Here is a 17776-nt window from a genome sequence, read left to right on the forward strand (position 1 = left end):
GGCCCAAGGGGCTGGGAGAGGGTCCGGCCCACTCTGCGCCTGGGCTGGGACTGGTCCCGCCGGCACAGGGTAGCAGGAAGCTCTCTGCACACTCACCAGTCCTGGGCTAGGACTGGGTCTGGGACCTGCGCTAGTACTGGGTCTAGGCAGCCTTTAATATCCAAGAAAAATTAAGTCCATCAGAGACATTCAAAATATAGGAAATTTCATGCAGATATGAAGCTTCCAATTCAGCCTTTATGGCAGCTTTTAGAATGAGAATTAGATACACAGTACATTTCATAATTTTATACAGTGATTTATATGATTTCTCCTTATAACATATATATATATCACCTTCCTCATTTGACTAACATACCCTAAATTTGTAACAGTTTAGAAAATGAAAATTTTTAAAAATGCAAACACAATGACCACTTAATGAAAAGCATTTTTATTTATTTTTTTCTTCACATTTTGTAGGAATTTAAAATTTAACATATCAATACTTCATGGAAAATACCTGTTCCATGTTATGTCTAAGATGTTTCATATTCAAATAGATACTAAGATTAAGTTCACCTGCCTATGTTATAGGGTAATAATATCATTAAACTTCTCTTCTGGAGGATTAACAACTTAAGTTTGCAGACCAAAAATTAGTAAAAAGAAGAGCTGCTAAGACACATAACTCTTTGGCCCTAGCCATTCAAGGTCAGTGAGGACTGAGGAATAAGAGAACCTGTAGTGTAACATCCTGCAACTCAGTGATGTCCCAAATTTTCCGATCAAGTAGATTATTGGGCCACAGAGGAAAGTGATCAATGATGTAGAATGTGCCTAAGGAGAGTCATATGGACAAAAAATTTTCTTATCAAGCTTTCACAGACATCAAATTGGTCAAGCAATGGCTGTAACTCATCCACATGGCTGACACTGAGAAAAGATCTGCAAACTGTGGTACAGGGTTTCTGGGTAAATCCTTAGGGTACTTGACTGACCTTATCAGATACAGAAGTTATATTTCTTGTTATATAGGTCTTGCTTTATCTTGGTCTTAACCATCCAGCACAAAAATATAAAACAGGTATAATCTGAGCTGTAAAAGGCTCAAGTCAACAACTTCTGACTTTTCCCTTCCTACAGATAACCCACTACTATTATGGACTACTGGACTATGTTGGATTATTTTGTTGAATTCATTCACTTACAATATTTAAATGGTTATGTAATACCCATATCTAACAAAACTAAACAAAATAGGGGACATAAATGAAGGACCATTTTGTATCTGTATATACAAAATAGGGTAGATATACAGCTACGTTCTCTTAATTCAATGAGAAGAAAGATTTGTACTAATAGTGTTTGGACAGGATATCATGTCTGCATCTTGTACTATGAGTAACTACTACAAAGACAATATTATGCAATGTATTAAATATTGTAACTGTCCTACTAACCTGTTTTGAAACTGTCTCATTGCTATTTCTTTCTCAATAAAATTAGTAAGAAAATCTGGAAAAAAAAGGAAAAAATTGTATAGTGCTAACTGAAGTAAAAAAATGTGTCAATGCTTACGCACTTTAGTAGCTGGGACTAAACTTAAACACAAAATTAAACCTCCAGTGACATTTCTATTATTGGTTGATTAAGTTAGATTATATTAAAAGAAAAAGCTAAAAGAAAAGTGGTGCAAATTTGTATAGATTATATAAATAATAGTATTAATAGTAGAGAGCAATTAAAAATGTAATAACTGGTTTTAAAGTTAACTAAAATATATGCTGTAATTTAAGTAACATCATTGTGTAATTTTAGGTAGTAAAACACGTATCTATGGGTTTCAATTTTGGGACACTTTCGGGTACCTCAGGCACCACTGGAGCAACCAAATCACCTGCAGTGGGTTTGGAGGATTTGCAACAGCATCTTCAACTGCAGGTTCTGCATTCAGCTTCTCTGACCCAACTAACACAGGCACTGCTGGACTCTTTGGTGGTACTCAGAACTAAGATTTTGGATTTGATACCAGTTTTCTTACAACAATGGGAAATAGTACTAGTTTAAGTACTTGTTTGGTAACTGGACTGGAATTTGGAGGATTTAATACACATCAACAGCAACAATCTACATTAAGTGGTCTCTTCAGTCAGCCTACACAAGTTCCTACCCAGTCCAACCAGCTGATAAATACTGCAAGTACTCTTTCTGCTCCAACACTATTGGGAGATGAGAGAGATGCTATTTTAGCAAAATGGAATCAACTGCAGGCTTTCTGCGGAACAGGAAAAGGATATTTCAACAATAATATTCCACCAGTAGAATTCACGCAAGAAAGCCTTTTTTGCTGGTTTAAGATTGTAAGTTATAGTAGTATGCCCAATAATAAAGATGAAGATGAACTAGTGGTTTTAGTTTTCAACAAAAGGAAACAAATATTGGAAGTCAGCAACAGCAGGGGGTAGAATCATTACATAAAGTTTTTGGAGGAAACCAGACCCTTGGTGTAAATGTAGAGGGTATTAAAACATTGCCCGATGATCAGACAGAAGTTGTCATTTATGTTGTTGAGCGTTCTCCAAATGGTACTTCCAGACGAGTTCCAGCTACCACACTGTATGCCCATTTTGAACAAGCCAATATAAAAACACAACTGCAGCAACTTGGTGCAACCCTTTCTATGAGTAGAATGGAACTTTCTCTTGCACAGATCAAGCAGCTTTTACAGAATCCTCCTGAGGGTGTTGATCCTATTATTTGGGAACAAGCCAGGGTGGATAACCCTCATTCTGAAAAGTTAATTCCTGTACCCATGATGGGTTTTACTGAACTTCTCTGAAGACTGAAGATTCAAGATCAGATGACTAAATAGCATCAGATCAGATTAGATATCATATCTGAAGATATTAGTGAACTACAAAAGAATCAGACTGCAAGTATGGCTAAAATTACACAATACAAGAAGAAACTCATGGATCTTTCCCGTAGAAACTTACAGATCCTAATTGAACAAGAAATTCAAAGGAAAATTGGTTATGCCATCCAAGCTGATGAGGAGCAGCTGAAGGTTCAGCTAGTTATAATTCAGTCTGAAATAAATGCACCTACTCAATTCAAGGACCAACTAAATGAAATGATGTCCCAAATCAGGATGCAGAACTATTTTGTGACAGTCAGATCTGAAGAAAAATACTACATAGATGCAGGTCTGTTATGAGAAATCAAGCAGCATGTAAAATAACAGGAAGGGGCTGGGGAGATGGCTCAGTAGAATAAGTGCTTCCCTGGCAAGCGCAAGGGTCTGAGTTCAATCCCCAGTTCTGGGGGGGGGGAAGGAAAGCCTCATCCACTTGATCAGCATTATAAAAGGTGACCTAGAAGGTATAAAGTTGGTAGAATGTGGGTTGAATGAAACTATCCACATCAGAGATAGTGTCTTTAGTTGACAGTTCATAAACTTATGTTAGAGGTCTGTGAAATGCATCTCTTGCAGCATTAGGCCTTCCTTAAGAATGAATCTGAACATTTGGAGAAAAAAATAAAGGGAATGATACTTTCCTGGCTTGGATCTTTGAAAAGATGACCGACAATTTACTCTTCACTAAATCTGAAATAAACTAGTCACCTCACATTTCTTCAAAAATAAACTTCAAAAAATTTACATCTAAAAAGCTATATATAGTTTAAAAGGACAAAAGAACATAATTAACATTTTTACAACAGTATTTTCTTAAGCATCACAGTAATTATTAATCTCCATTCTTTCTATGGCAAGCAAATATGAAATATGTTCTTTGCATATAACTAAAATTGCTTGGCTGTTGAAGATCTGAGATTCAGAGTGTAAATGGACATCTGTTTTTACATATGTGAATTGAAGTTGGGTGGAATAAAGAAAATCCAAAAGTATTTAATGATTAATGTGTTTTTTTTTGTTCTATAAGATATGAAATTTTTTTAATTATTTGACTTATTTGGAGTTTATAGAATACATCTAAGAAATTAGGATAACAGAATAATTGGTTTTTCCACTTTGTTTTTTAAACTTTTATTTCTAAAAATGAAAACTTCTAAGATAAATTCTTAATTTGTAATTTCACATAACAAAACAACCTATCAGTGTCAGTCTGTTTTTGCCTTTTTGAGAAAAACAAAGATCTTTTGCTTTGACAGAAATTTTTAAAAAGTAAATACTAGTCAGTGAACAAAAAGCATTTCTAAAGTACTGAAACATAGCATGCATTTCTTGCCATTTAATGAGCTTTTAGAAAAACATTTATGTTCCTTCACCTTTTGAAAAGTAATTTTAGGGAAAATAAAAAAAAAATAAAGCAATTTTAGTATTTCTTCATTTCCTTGACAAACATAACCTAGCATAACTATTTCCCAAGCCACTCTTCCTGTCTCAGCACAAAGAACCAGAATATTTACTTTAGAAGGATACCACTTTCTTTTGGATTTTTTTTAAAATTTCTGTGACTGTTGGCTGGTAGAAGGCATCCCGTTCAGCTTTACCAGTTTCACTCCAGTCACCCACAAACTGTTTTAAGGTAGATTTCAACTTATCAATGTCAAATATGGATGCTGGCTTAATCTTTCCATCCCCATCTTCTCCACATTCTCTATTTTCATATATATGTATGCAATCATTCTCAATGGTCAGTAGTATTTCTTGATTATGATCAGTGCATTTCCAGATGTTGCTCAAGTGAAGAAGAACCTGAGGAAGTAGTTGGTGCTGATTATCTGGAAGAGATCCAAAACTATCTGTTCCATTCACTCACTCATGCATGCTGGTGCTGAAAATGTAGTTGATCTAATCCCTTTCGGACCTTGGAATTAAAAACTTTGTGATTAAGCTATTTTTTTGTTTTGTTTTGTTTATCTGTATTTAGTACAGGCTCTACAGGGTCTTACTTCTTAGATTGGACTTGTAATGATTCTCTTGTTTTCAGCCTCCCAAGCGCTGGAATTAGAGGCTGGCGCCACCACGCCCAGCCTCAGTCGCCATCTCAGCGGGGCATGGGAGGCCGGGGATCGAACCCCGTCCACTGAGCTCTGCCTAAGCAGGCGCTTTCTTCGTCTGAGCCAACAGGCCGGCCCTGTGATTAAGCTACTTTAACATCCATAGTGGCAGAAGGCACTGATTATGATATTCCAGAAGTGCTCCCACTCCAGCCACTGCTCCTTCTCTGCACTGCCTGCTGCTTCCGCTGCCTACAGAGCTGCAGCCTTACCTTGGCGCCAGGTGCAAAACTGCACCTCCACAGCCTCCCTTCTGCACCCGCCTCACTCAGGCCACTGAGGGTTGGCAGGTAGGGCGCCTCTGTCCTGCATTGCTCTCGCAACCTGGGCCTGGCTGGCTTGTGTCTTGCTAGACTAAGAGCTTGTTGACAACTCTGAGCTGTCAGCATGGCGCCTGGTGCGGACATGCCCTCAAACCATGGAGCGCTCTGCCCTTGCCTCAGTCAGGCCTCCCTCTGTGTCTAGCTCAGCCAGGTTTCCTGTTCTCTATTACGTAGCTTCTTGCTTATGCATTTCCACATACTCCATCATGTGCTTAGATTTTTTTTCTTTTAACAGTTTGTTGTTAGGATCTCTCTCTTTAAGACTCCAGATTTATATATGTATCATTTGTGAAATCCTTCGTTAAGAATTAACAGAGAGAGAGAGAGAGAGAGAGAGAGAGAGAGAGAGAGAGAGAGAGAGAGAGAACATATCTAAAGTGTTTATAGAGATTTGAGCCAATCTCTGGGAACTGTGCTTGGATTTGGGAAGCCTGGCTGTAGTGCCCCCATAGGAAGTAAGCAAGCATTTAGCTCCTAAATCTTACAACAACCTCAGTTTGCTCAATTTCTGTGGAATAAAAAAGACAGGAGTATTCGGAAGATTAACTGAGTTTTTGAAATGTCCAAGCTGGAATTGTTTCTTAACTAATTCGTATAATTGGATTAAGTTCTCCACTGATTTATGATGCAAATAGGCTCCAAAGTTTTCCATTGTAAAGGCAGAGCTCTTTGGGAAGAGGGGATATCAATGGCCCTTGTTAAGGAACCTGTTGATATCCAATACTATGTTTGTCATTTTCGGTATGGTCCTTAAAGTATATTTGATACCATGTAAGTTTTTATAGCCCTTTGTCTTCTTGATACTCCATTGTAAACATCAGTTATTTAATTTTAGGATTTGAATCTATTTGTTTAATTTTAAAATCAGAATTTCTTTAAAATTAAGATAGCAATCATGAGTCAATATTAATTTCTATTTTGTAGAAATCTCTTCTCTGCAAATTGACTGGAATAAGTGTCACATATGCTAAAACTGAAAAACCTTTTGTTGTTGTGGGCCCTCATACGGCACGGCTGAGGCACTTTATAGTACAAACTGAGGGACCAGTCTTTTATGCAGGTAGGGCCCTTTGTGTTGCTTATATGTCAGGTCATAGTTCTAATGCAAGTATTTACAGGTACATCTGTGCCAGTATCTATGAAGCCTTCAAAATATTTTTGATTCATCTTTACAGAACACATATGGATTTTTTTAGTCACTTCCTTTTTTAAAACAAAATCAAAAATCAAAAATCATAAAAAAGTATTAGAAATGATACAAAATTTCACTAAACAATATAATAAGTATTCAACCACACTATATTGCATCATGTTGTCTTCAGATTAGTTGTTTAGATTACTACATGTAAGCATACAGAAGTTATAAGAAATTGAGAAGAAGAGGAAAAATTAAGCATTAATAGTTCCTTTCAGTAGAATAACACATATCAGCAGTAGAATTATCCAAGCTATCATATATATATATATATATATATATATATATATATATATGCACACACATATGTGATGTATAGGAAGGTATTAAAGGGAACAAAACCTAGGAATGGATTGTGTGTTGGGATCTTCCTGTTCTGATATCAGCTTCCAAATGGCATGTACCAAATGTTTGTCCTGTGAGAAATATCTGTGATCACCCATCCAATGATTGTTGCAGCTTTAACTGTAGAAATCATTGAATTATGTATCAATTTTGTGTAGGTTATTTATTTATTTAGTTTTTTCTTCTGTTTTGCATATCATCATTTCATTTCCTGAAAATAGTGCAATTTGAGTGGAGGCTATCCTCTGTAGTTTTTGTAAATATTGTTGTTTTATCTTTAGTGAGAGTGAGTGCTCCAATGAGTGGAATTAGCTCTGCTTGCTTGGAAGTTATGCCTGTGATTTGTTCTGCCTTGCTTATTGCTTGGGGAGGTTTTTGAAGAGTGAGTTTCATGACAGTTTTCACTGATGATTTACACTGCTTGAAAAGATATGGTCTTTAAAACTCATAAATAAATTAGTCAGGGAATATAGATTATATTTTGGGACTAGTTGACAGAATCACATTAGGGAAAATGAGGGATTACAGTGAGCTCATTGACAGGTTAGAGTGTGTGAAGTCACATGTTGCATGGAGATTGGCAAGTTTGAGGCCTGATGTGTGGCAGAAATTTATCAAATATTGCAAAGGCGAAGAGCACAGCACAGGAAACCAGGACAGAGAAATTATCTGAAGGCTGCTTGTTGAGAGGACATGACAGGATCTGTATATCTGTAAAGGTAGAAGCTGATAGAATTATCTTTTGGGCATTTAGGTTAAATAGAAGGGCCAGCCCTAAATAGTAATTTCAAAGTGTCTAGTGTCTGAATAAATTGTCAAACAGCTGCAGGAAATCTGTTTGCTATAAAAGTAGGCCTAATGTTTGTCCCTTTCTGCTGGTGCACAATAGAAAGAAAGAATAATTAGGATTGTATAGGGTTTGAGCTTGAGCCTGAAGGGAACTCACATGAGGGCCCAGAAGGAAATGGCAATGTAGTCTGTTTACATATTCTTTCTGGATGAACTCTAAGTGTTTCAGAGGTCTTTCTCACTAAGTGACAAATTTGTGTTACAAATTCATAAAGGGCCAAGGAATCCGCAGAAAGAAAGGCAATGTCCTTTAGGGTAGGAAAAAAATGATGGTTAGTAAGCTGTTCTTGCAAAGGGAGTATAACCCCAGTGCTGACAGGATTTGAAGCCTGAGACAAGGGATTTCTTTTTGTTCCAGCTGTAGTTTGTGTTCTGTAACACTGTGTCTGTTTTATAACAAGATTTGAAGAAGGAGAACAGTGTCAAATGCAGATTTAGTTATAAATGGACTGAAAAGCAAAAGTTCTTTCATATATTAGAGTCGGTTTCATATTTTAATCTTTTTCCATAGAAGTGGGCATTTGCCCCTCATACCTAGTGAAGTACTGTCCTGCCAGTTTTTGATGGAAGACAGATACAAAGTTGCACATGTAAAGGCAAAAATTTGTTGTGAATCAGAGCCTATATGTATAATATAGAAGATGCCTTTGTGATGTCAATCAGGAAAGAACTGATTGCCCTAGAAAATATGAGTTAGTTGTCAATAAATGTTAAGATCTACTAGGTAAATGGAAATGAGGGATTCAGTTAAATTTTGAAGATGTCAGACAAAGGAGAAGGAGCTCATAGTATAATTGATTTGAAAGATAGAAGTGTTGTGATGGCAAGGGATAGAACATTATTTTTAGGAGTTAGTTTAAAATGAGATGGACCAAGATGGTCACTGAGTTTAAATCTGTATTAATTGACTGTGAAAGATAAAGAATTCCCCATGAGTGATTTGCGGTCTTGATGCTCTGTGGCTTTTGAATGGTTTTTGAGGTGTCAGCCAGTTCTACATTTGGATGTGATGAGTTGTATTATATTTAGTGAGATGGTCTCATTAGTGGTTGCATAAGGTAGTATAATGAAGAGCTCAGTAAAGTATATAGAATACAGTGATACATAAATATAAATGCAAGTATATAGAGAGTAACAGACAATTAGATACAAGTACAGACACAGAATTAGTTATATCTTTTCAGGATGAAGGCTATCATTGCCCAATTACCATTTACAGGAGTGGGAAATTATCAAGAAAGAATAAAAGTTGTATGGCATAAATAACATATACAGGAGCTGGTGAGATAGCTCAGCAGACTAAAGCTCCTGTTTAGATAAGCTTAGGCAAGTGCAGGGACCATGGTTCAATCTATGGTACCACATGCCATGTGAGTCCCACCCATAGAGGGGGCTGAACTGGGTCTAGGCTTAGTGACATATGCCTGTAATCACAGCACTGGGGACACTGAAAGCAGGAGGATCACTGTTATGGTTTGTGTATAGGTGTCCCCTCAAAGCCTCATGCAGTCTTGGGGAAGTTTCTGGAGTTTGTGATTGATTGCTTTGGTTGTGGATTCTGCAACTGTCCTGGGGAAGGTAATTTGCATTACAATGTAAAATGGAAAGAGAAGCTAGCTGCTTGAGCTGCTGCTACCCCTCCCTTGCTCTTGATCTTTGCTGCTGCCATGAAAGGTTGCTTTCTGCTATGTGCCACACTGCTTTGGAGCTAGCTGAATATGGATTGAAACCTCCAGTAACTGTGAACTAAATAAATCTTTCCTTCCTTTATTTTGGGTGCCAGGTATTTGTCCTAGCAATGAGAGAAGAGTAACTAAGGTAATCACCATGAGTCTGAGCTGCGTAATGAGACCCTGCAACAAATAAATGCATTAAAATATAAATAAGTAACAGTATACACATTGAATCTTGCTGCTGGTTCTATTAGTACTCTCATTCTAATAACCAATACAGAACTGGAAAGCAAACTAATGATTACTGAATAACATGGGAGGTATTTGTTCCTGAGTGAGCTAGAAATGAAAGCTGTTTCCTGTCAATCAGCTATGTTATTATAGATACATTGATGATGTCATACAAGGGGCCTTGTGTCCCAGGTCTTGTCACTTGGCAGCTGCAGGTAAAACCATGTGGCCTATCCTGTGTCTGTTACCTGAAGTGAGAGTAGTCAGAGCAGAGTTTGATGCCCAGAAAGAAGAAAAGTGCATTTTCTATTAACACCATGGTTTATGCCTTGGATATTATTTCATAGGAAGCTTAGGATAAGGACAAATTTGCACAGTGGTCTGGACTACAGCTGTGAAACCAGTTATTTGTTGTATTATGAAGCTTTTAGAAGGGTTTTCAGCTGTGTTGCAAACTAGAGGATGCAGAAACATCAAATTTTCAAGGAGAAACTATTACTGTGCCTCCAGTTCTTCTAGGAGTTGTTGTGTAGATTTTTTTCCTGTGGTGAGTTGAAAGGTATAAGAGGGAAGAGAAATCAGGGAATGGAGTAAGTTTTGGGATCTTGTTTAGACATTCTAGCAGGGGAGCCCAGGCACTCATATACCCTTGACGAAGGACTGTCCTCCTCTATCAAGGTTGGTTGTCTTCTTCTTTTTTTTTTTAATTTTTTATTTATTTATGTGTGTGTGTGTGTGTGTGTGTGTGTGGCCAGCTCAGCCCCACCAGGGGACGGGCTGGCTGGCATGTGGTGCTGGGGGATTGAACCCTGGTCCCTTTGCTTTGCTAAGCTTGCTCTAAGTAGGTGCTTTAGACCACTGAGCCATCTCACCAGCCCTGTCTTCTTCAATAGAGTGCAATTTCTGGAGGGATACACATGGAGCATTCAGCGGAAAAAAGGACACATGTCTAGCTAGTCTGATTAGCTGAATCAATCTCTGTGATCAACAGGGTGACAGATGTCACAGTCAAATCTCCGTAACATCCATGGAGTGAGTTTTGGGTAGTGGTCTGGTTTGCTAGTCTATCAGCCTCCTTATTTGGACACGTCTCAGATATTTGTCCTGTGAGGAATGTCTGTTATCGCCCATTCAGTGATTGACTGCAAAGCTAAGGAAAGAAGATCTGTCTGTAGAAGTTCTTTTTTTTTTTTTTTTTTTTTTTTTGCGCAACCGGGGATTGAACTCAGACACTTGGGCTTGCCAGGCAAGCGCTTATTCTACTGAGCCATCTCCCTGACCCAGAAGTTCTTGATTTATGAACCAATTATGAGTAGATATGTTTGTTTTTTTTATTTTGTTTCTGCTTTGTGGATAGAAATTTCTTTTCCTACTAATAGCAGAATTTGAGTGGAGTGTATCCTATGCAGACTTTGTAAATATTGATAATTTATCTGTAGTGAGTGTGAGTGCTTTCATGAGTGGAATGAGCTCTACTTGTTGTGAAGTTATTCCAATGAGTTGTACTGCCTTGCTTGTGTGAATATCATCATAGTTTTCACTGATTACTTGCCATGCTTGGCAAGGTGTGGTCTTTAAAATTGTTCATGAATAAACAATTTAGGGAAATACTATGCATGATAGGATGAGGCTATGCAACCAGATCAGTAAAACTGAAGAATATCAGTGAGCTCATTAAGTAGCTAGAATATGTGTAGTCACATTTTGGATGGACGCTGGTAAGTTTGAGGCCAGAAGAGTGGCAGAAGTTTATGAACTATTTCAAGAACTGAGAGTATATAACTGGAACTTGGGACAGGGAGAGAAGGACTAAAGCATGATGGTTGAGAATGTCTGAGAGTTTGCATAAATGTATACATGTATGAGCTGGTGCATAGTAATCTATTGGGCATTTAGGGTAAACAAATGGGTCACCCATTAATTATAAGGTCATGAAGATATATGGGAATGAAATCCTCAACCTGAAATATACCCAGGTCAAGATTTGGTTCTCTAAAACCTAAGAGTAAAATTTAGAAATAACAGAGGTTAAACACAGAATACATTTATTGCAGTGAAGAAATCTCTTGTCTGAGAGAAGGACAGAAAGGTGATCTGAGTGGATTGCCCAGGAAGCTGTCTTTTCTAGGGATTTTTATAGAGCAAAACCATTAGGTCAGGTGGGTCTAAGGTGAAAAACATGGAAACTCACTTAGGGGGACTTGAGGTGGGTCAAAATCATGGTAAATCAATAAGATTACACACACAATAACCCAGGTAAAATTGATTAAATCCACTACCAAATGGGGAAGGGAGTCATATAGCAAGTGGGGCATCAATAAAGAACAGGGACTTATCCTATATAGGGTGGGTTAGTGACTCTTCTAGGCTTCTTCAAGGTGAGAGATCTATTTATATATGTATGTATTTATTTTTGTTTGTTTTTTTTGTATTTTAGGGAAGGATCTCCAGGGTATTCAGGGTCTCACTACTAGAACAGACTCCTAATGAACCCCCTCTTTACAATCTCCCAAGAGCTGGGGTTGTAGGCGTGCACCACCACACCCAGACACAATTGTTGCCTCAGCTTGCCCCGGGGGTGGGGCTGGCACAGCAGGCCCAGGGATTGAACACCTGTGCCCCTGCACCTACATTCAGGCACTTTAATCCACTTAGTTATTCGGCCCGTCCAAGATGCCTTCTTTTTCTTTTTTTATTTTTTTTGTGGAACCGGGAATTGAACTCAGGCCCTTGCGCTTGCCAGGCAAATGCTTATTTTACTGAGCTATTTCCCCAGCTATTTTTATTTTTTAAAGAGAGTACAAATTAAAATTAAAACAGAAAAAAGTTACAAGTGGTACAGAATTTCACTTAAGAATGTAATATGAATTTCACAGTATTTGTTATAATACATAGTATTATCTTCCAACCAGTTGTACCTATTACTATTAGTAGATATTTGCATGTAAAATTGAAAGAAGAAAGAAAGAAAGAAATGTATAAAAAAGTAAGAGGAGAAAAAAGTACAAACAACTGAAAAAAGGAAACAAAATAAATTGTTATCTGCTCCTTTCCATAGGCCAGAAGAAATGCACAGGGCAGTTGTCTAAACCATCCAACTTTCACACATCTCTTTCCCCCATTTCATCTCCTATTCTCTTCTACTCAATAACTTTCCTTAAGTTAATTCTTTTTTCCAGTATCTACAGTACCCTTCAGATTCCATTAGTCTCTTTCATGTTGTAACACTAAGAAGACAACATGTGTTTTTACATGTGGCTCTGATTTATTTCACTTAAGAGTATGTTCTCTAGTTGCATCCATTTACTGACAAGACTCAAATTTATCCTGTTTTATAGATGAATAGTACTCCCTTGTGTAAAAATACCACAGCTCCTTTATCCATTCTTCATTTGATAAGGATCTGAGTTATTTCCAGGATGTATCTATGACAAATTGGGCTGCTATAAATGTGGGCACTCATATGTGGTATGAGGTTTTCAGGTCTTCTGGAAAAATATACAGGAGAGGAACAACTTACTTGAAGGGGATCTCAAATCCTAGGTTTATAAGGAATCTTCACACTGGTTTCCATAGTGGCTGTACCAGTCTATACTCTTGTCTTATTCACAAACTTATTTATGTTAACCATTCTTTCTGGGGTGAGATGGAATCTCACTGTTGTTTTAATTTGCATTTCTCAAATGACCAGTAATTTTGAACATTTCTTCATATATTTACTTACCATTTATATTTCTTCCTCTGAGAAATGTACATTCATTGCAGATGCCCATTTTTGGATTACGTCTTTGAGTTTGGGAGGTCTAATTTTTAAAAAATTCTTTATATGTTCTAGGTAGAAGGCCTTTGTTGGAGGGATAGTTGGCTATAATTTTTTTCCTTGTTTGTATTGTATTTGTTGGTTTTCATTTTACTCTGTTGAAGATTTGCTTTGATGTCCAGAAACTTTTCAAAAAGATGAGATCCCAGTTGTTGATTCTTTGAAATAGTTCATGTACAGTTTGGTTTTTGTTCATTAACTTTCTACACATCCCTATGTATTTAAGATTTCTTCCTACATATACCTCCAAGAGATTTAGTATTTCTGTTTTAATATTTAAATCTTTGATCAATTTTGACTGTAGCTTTGTGCATGCTGATGGGCACAACTACAAACACACTGAGCCACCTTATAATTTTTTTAATGTATTTTGTACAGGGTCTCACTATACAGCTTGGATTCATAGTGATTCTCCTCTTTTGGCCTTCCAGGTGCTGGGATTGAAGGCATGCATTACTATCTCAGTCTTGGTGGTCTGCTCAGTCTGCCTGGGGGCAGAGCCAGCACAGCATGTGGTGCCAGGTTTGAACCCTGGTCCCTGAGCTTGCCTAAGAAGGGGCTAAGTCTGCTGAGCTATCTCGCAAGCCCTCAACCACCACATATTTGATAAAGAGACCAAACATGCTTACTGGAAGAAAGATGGCCTCATTAATAAATAGTGCTGGAAAAACTGGCTTTGCACATGCAGAAGGTCAGTACTACACCCATGCCTATCACATTCATGCACAAAGCTCCAGGGAGACCAATTTAGATCATCAATCCTGGATTTTTATTCTTAAGGATGCATGCATTTGTTTGATATTTTATCCTAAGGTTTGGTCCACAGCAGGAATGTCTGTCTCTCTCACAATTGCCAGGTATCTGGCCTTCCATACTGGCTCTTTCTGAGGGCCTGTTTCTGTCCTACTGCCTATAATATTTCTATGTAACCCAGTTGCCTATAACATTGGTGTGTCCTTAAATGCTCAACAGACTTGAGGAAGTCTCATTGGCACTGCAAGTAAATCTAATGCTTTGCTGTTTCTTCTGGTGATATATAGAAAGAAAGGTTTATTAGGATTGGAGAGGGTCAAAGATTGACCTGAAGGAGAGTTCACATGTGAGAGTAGAGGAAAATGGTAACGTAGTCTGTTTAGGTATTCCTTCTGTTTGATATGTGTGAAAACCCTCAGAGAGGGGTGGTGCATTGAGAATTTTATGTTATAATTTTGAAATGCCCAAGAACTTCCCTTCATTTACAGTTTTTGTTTCCACTTTATCTTTCTTTTTTCATTGTACTTGTTTTCTTTCAAAGACTCAAAATATCCTCTGGAATGATCTTAGCTTTTGTGCTCTCTTTTGCGATTTCCATCGCACAAGGAAGAGCCACATCTAGGTTCACCTTAGGAAAACCAGGTTACCCCACCCCAGCCACTTAGGCCTTCTGGAGCCCACACAGTTGGGAATGCTGGTGCAGGTGTATAGCCCAAGGTTGGACCTGCTGCTCCCCTTGCTCTTGCCCTACATAGTCCTCTTTTTTGCCATTTTCCCACTCCTCCCTTCCATCCCTTTTCCCTTCCCTTCTCCTCCATAGGTGCAGTTCTCATCCTCAATCAGGAAGAGGTTTGTCTTCCATCTGGACTGTGTTTGCCAACCCCAGTGGTCAGGTTCTCCTTCCCTATACATGGTAACCATACAGAGTGCACAAACCTTGTTTATGAGCTTGCTTCAAATATTCTGTTCAAAAGGCAGAAAATCTGAACCATTATGTAAGCCAAAATTTCATATTGGATTATTCAAGAAAGCAGACTTGAACTATCATTCAACTGTAACCATCACAGTGGCTATACTAGATTACATTTCCATTTCATCCAGAAATGGGTAAAGTGCCCCTTCCTCAACATCCTTGGCAGCATTTTTATTTTTGTATTTTTGTATTTGGTACAGGGTCTCACTATGCACATCGATCTCATAGTGATCCTCCTGTATTCAGCCTTCCCAGAGCTGGGATTACAGGCATGTGCCACCATGCCTGGCCTCCACAGTTTTTTTTTTAATAGTAGTTATCATAATGGAGATGAAATGGAATCTCAGTGTAGTTTTTATTTTAATTTCCTTGATGGCTAAAGATGTTGAACATTTTTTACATGTATGTATTGACCATTTATATCTCTTCTTTTTGAGAAGTGTCTATTCAAATCATTTTCCAATTGGATTTGGCTCTTTTTTGGGAGGAAGGTATGAGGACTCAAATTCAGGATCTCATGCTTGCCACATAGGCATTCTGCTGATGAACTATATTCCTTGCCTGATTGGATTATTTTTATTGTTCCTAATTTTGGGAGGTTCCTTATATAGTCTGCATACTAATCCTCTGTCAGATGAATAGCTGGCAACTATTTTCTCCTATTCTACATTTGTCTCTTTACACTGATGATTGTCTCCTTTTCTGTGCAGAAGCTTTTTAACTTGATGTAATATCTTTTTTTTTTTTTCAGCATGGGGGATTGAACTCAGGCCCTTGCACTTGCCAGGGAAGCACTTATTCCACTGAACCATCTCCTCAGCCCCAACTTGGTGTAATTTCTTTCAATTCTTGCTTTATATATATGTGCTGACCTCTCGAGCTAACTGTGTAGCCTAAACTCTTCCCAAATTTAAGTTGCTTCTGCCTTGACCTCGAGTGTTGGGAATAGTTATGCAAGAGTGCACCCCACCTACAAACTTGCATATATTATATTTTAGCTGTAATTCAATCCAAAATATTTCTATTTTCCAGTATTCAATAATAACAGTTTAAAAGATTATTTTAGTACTTCTTATATTTTGGCAATACTGATTCTTTATAGCTTTTAAATTTCTATTACTCTCATGGTAAATTATTTTGAGCAGTTTTTCATGTATTTATTGGATATTCATGTATCTTCCTTTATGACCTTTCCATTCATTGGTTCAGTCTTCAGGATAAATGTTACTGTTTTTTTTTTTTTTTTTTTTTTTTGAGTTGGAAGAGCTCTTTATAGAGTCTGGTTGATGTTCAAATAAACTTTTTGTAATTTATTTTCTCCTATGAGTAGCTTGGATTTCAATTTTCCTAATATTTTTGCATAGAAAAATTAATCTGAGTGACATCCAATGCTTGAATATGCTTTTTCCCTTTTTTTTTTTTGGACAGTTCAGGCTGCCTTAAGAGTGGGTGTGGCTTGGCTTGTGGAGCTGGGGGTTGAACCACAGTCCTTTGTGCCTAACTATGTTTGCCCAAGCAGCGCTTTAAACAACAGAGCTAATCGGGAAGACCCCTCTTTTTCTTTTTGAGGCAAGTTCATACTAGGTAGTTTAGACTGGGCTAGAACTTGGTATGTGCCCAGGCTGGCACTGAACTTGCAGAAATCCTCCTGGCACAGATTCCTAAGTACTTTGATTCCAGGCATGTACTACAATGTTCAGATAATATTTTATTACTAGTACTTTTGGTTTCACTTTTCAGAAATCATTATCTAAGTCATAATTTTGAAGATTTGTTTACAATGTCACTTTTCAGAAAAATCTTTTCCCTTGGGTCTGTAATTCCATTTTAATTAATTTTATGAATGATATGATTTTAATTTCAAATTCATATTTATATGTCTACTTAGCTTTTCTGGCATGATAGAAAACTATCCATTTTCTCACTGAGTTATATTAGCAGTTTGCCCAAAGTGAAGTAACTAAGTGAGGATCAACATTTGGACTCTATAGTGGTGATTTTAATCTACATATATATCATTAAAAGTAAAACATTATTGGCTTCATTAGCAAACTTTATTTTTCCATAATTTCATTGAGAAATAAATAGCAATGAGACAGTTTCAAATCAAACTGGTAGAACAATTTCAATAATTAACACATTGCATACTGCCTTCCTAGTGGTAGTTTGTTTTACAAGATGCAGAAATGATATCCTATTTACAAACACCATTAGACCAAATCCCTCTATTCCTCAAATTAAGAGAATGTAGCTATATACCTATCCTAAATATTATGAATACACAGATACAAAATAGACATTCATCTATATCTCCTTTCTTTGCTTAGTTCCATCATTTAAATATTATAGGTGTGTGAAAACAGTTAAATATTCCAAAATAGTCCAGTAGTCCATAATAACATTGGGTCTTCCATTTCACTGGCAATGTCAGAAATTGTGACATGAGTCCCCTACAGGTCAACATAACAACATGGCATTACTTCTTATACTTCGTTTTTATACTTTCCTTCTGGATGGTTAAGAACAAGGTAAAGCAGGACCTATGCAACAAGAGTTGTAGCTTTTGGGTCTGATAAGGTCAGTGAAATCCCCTCAGGATTTATCCTG

At 37.4% G+C, this 17776-nt stretch overlaps 1 pseudogene; it reads left to right on the top strand.

Annotated features, from left to right (window-relative positions):
• The first annotated feature begins 1818 nt into the window (after window positions 1-1818).
• On the top strand, window positions 1819-3428 carry LOC101572243 (annotated as a pseudogene).
• The last annotated feature ends 14348 nt before the right edge of the window (window positions 3429-17776 follow it).

This window comes from Octodon degus, unplaced genomic scaffold (genome assembly GCF_000260255.1).
Source record: "Octodon degus isolate 3935 unplaced genomic scaffold, OctDeg1.0 scaffold00259, whole genome shotgun sequence".
Lineage (NCBI taxonomy): Eukaryota > Metazoa > Chordata > Mammalia > Rodentia > Octodontidae > Octodon > Octodon degus.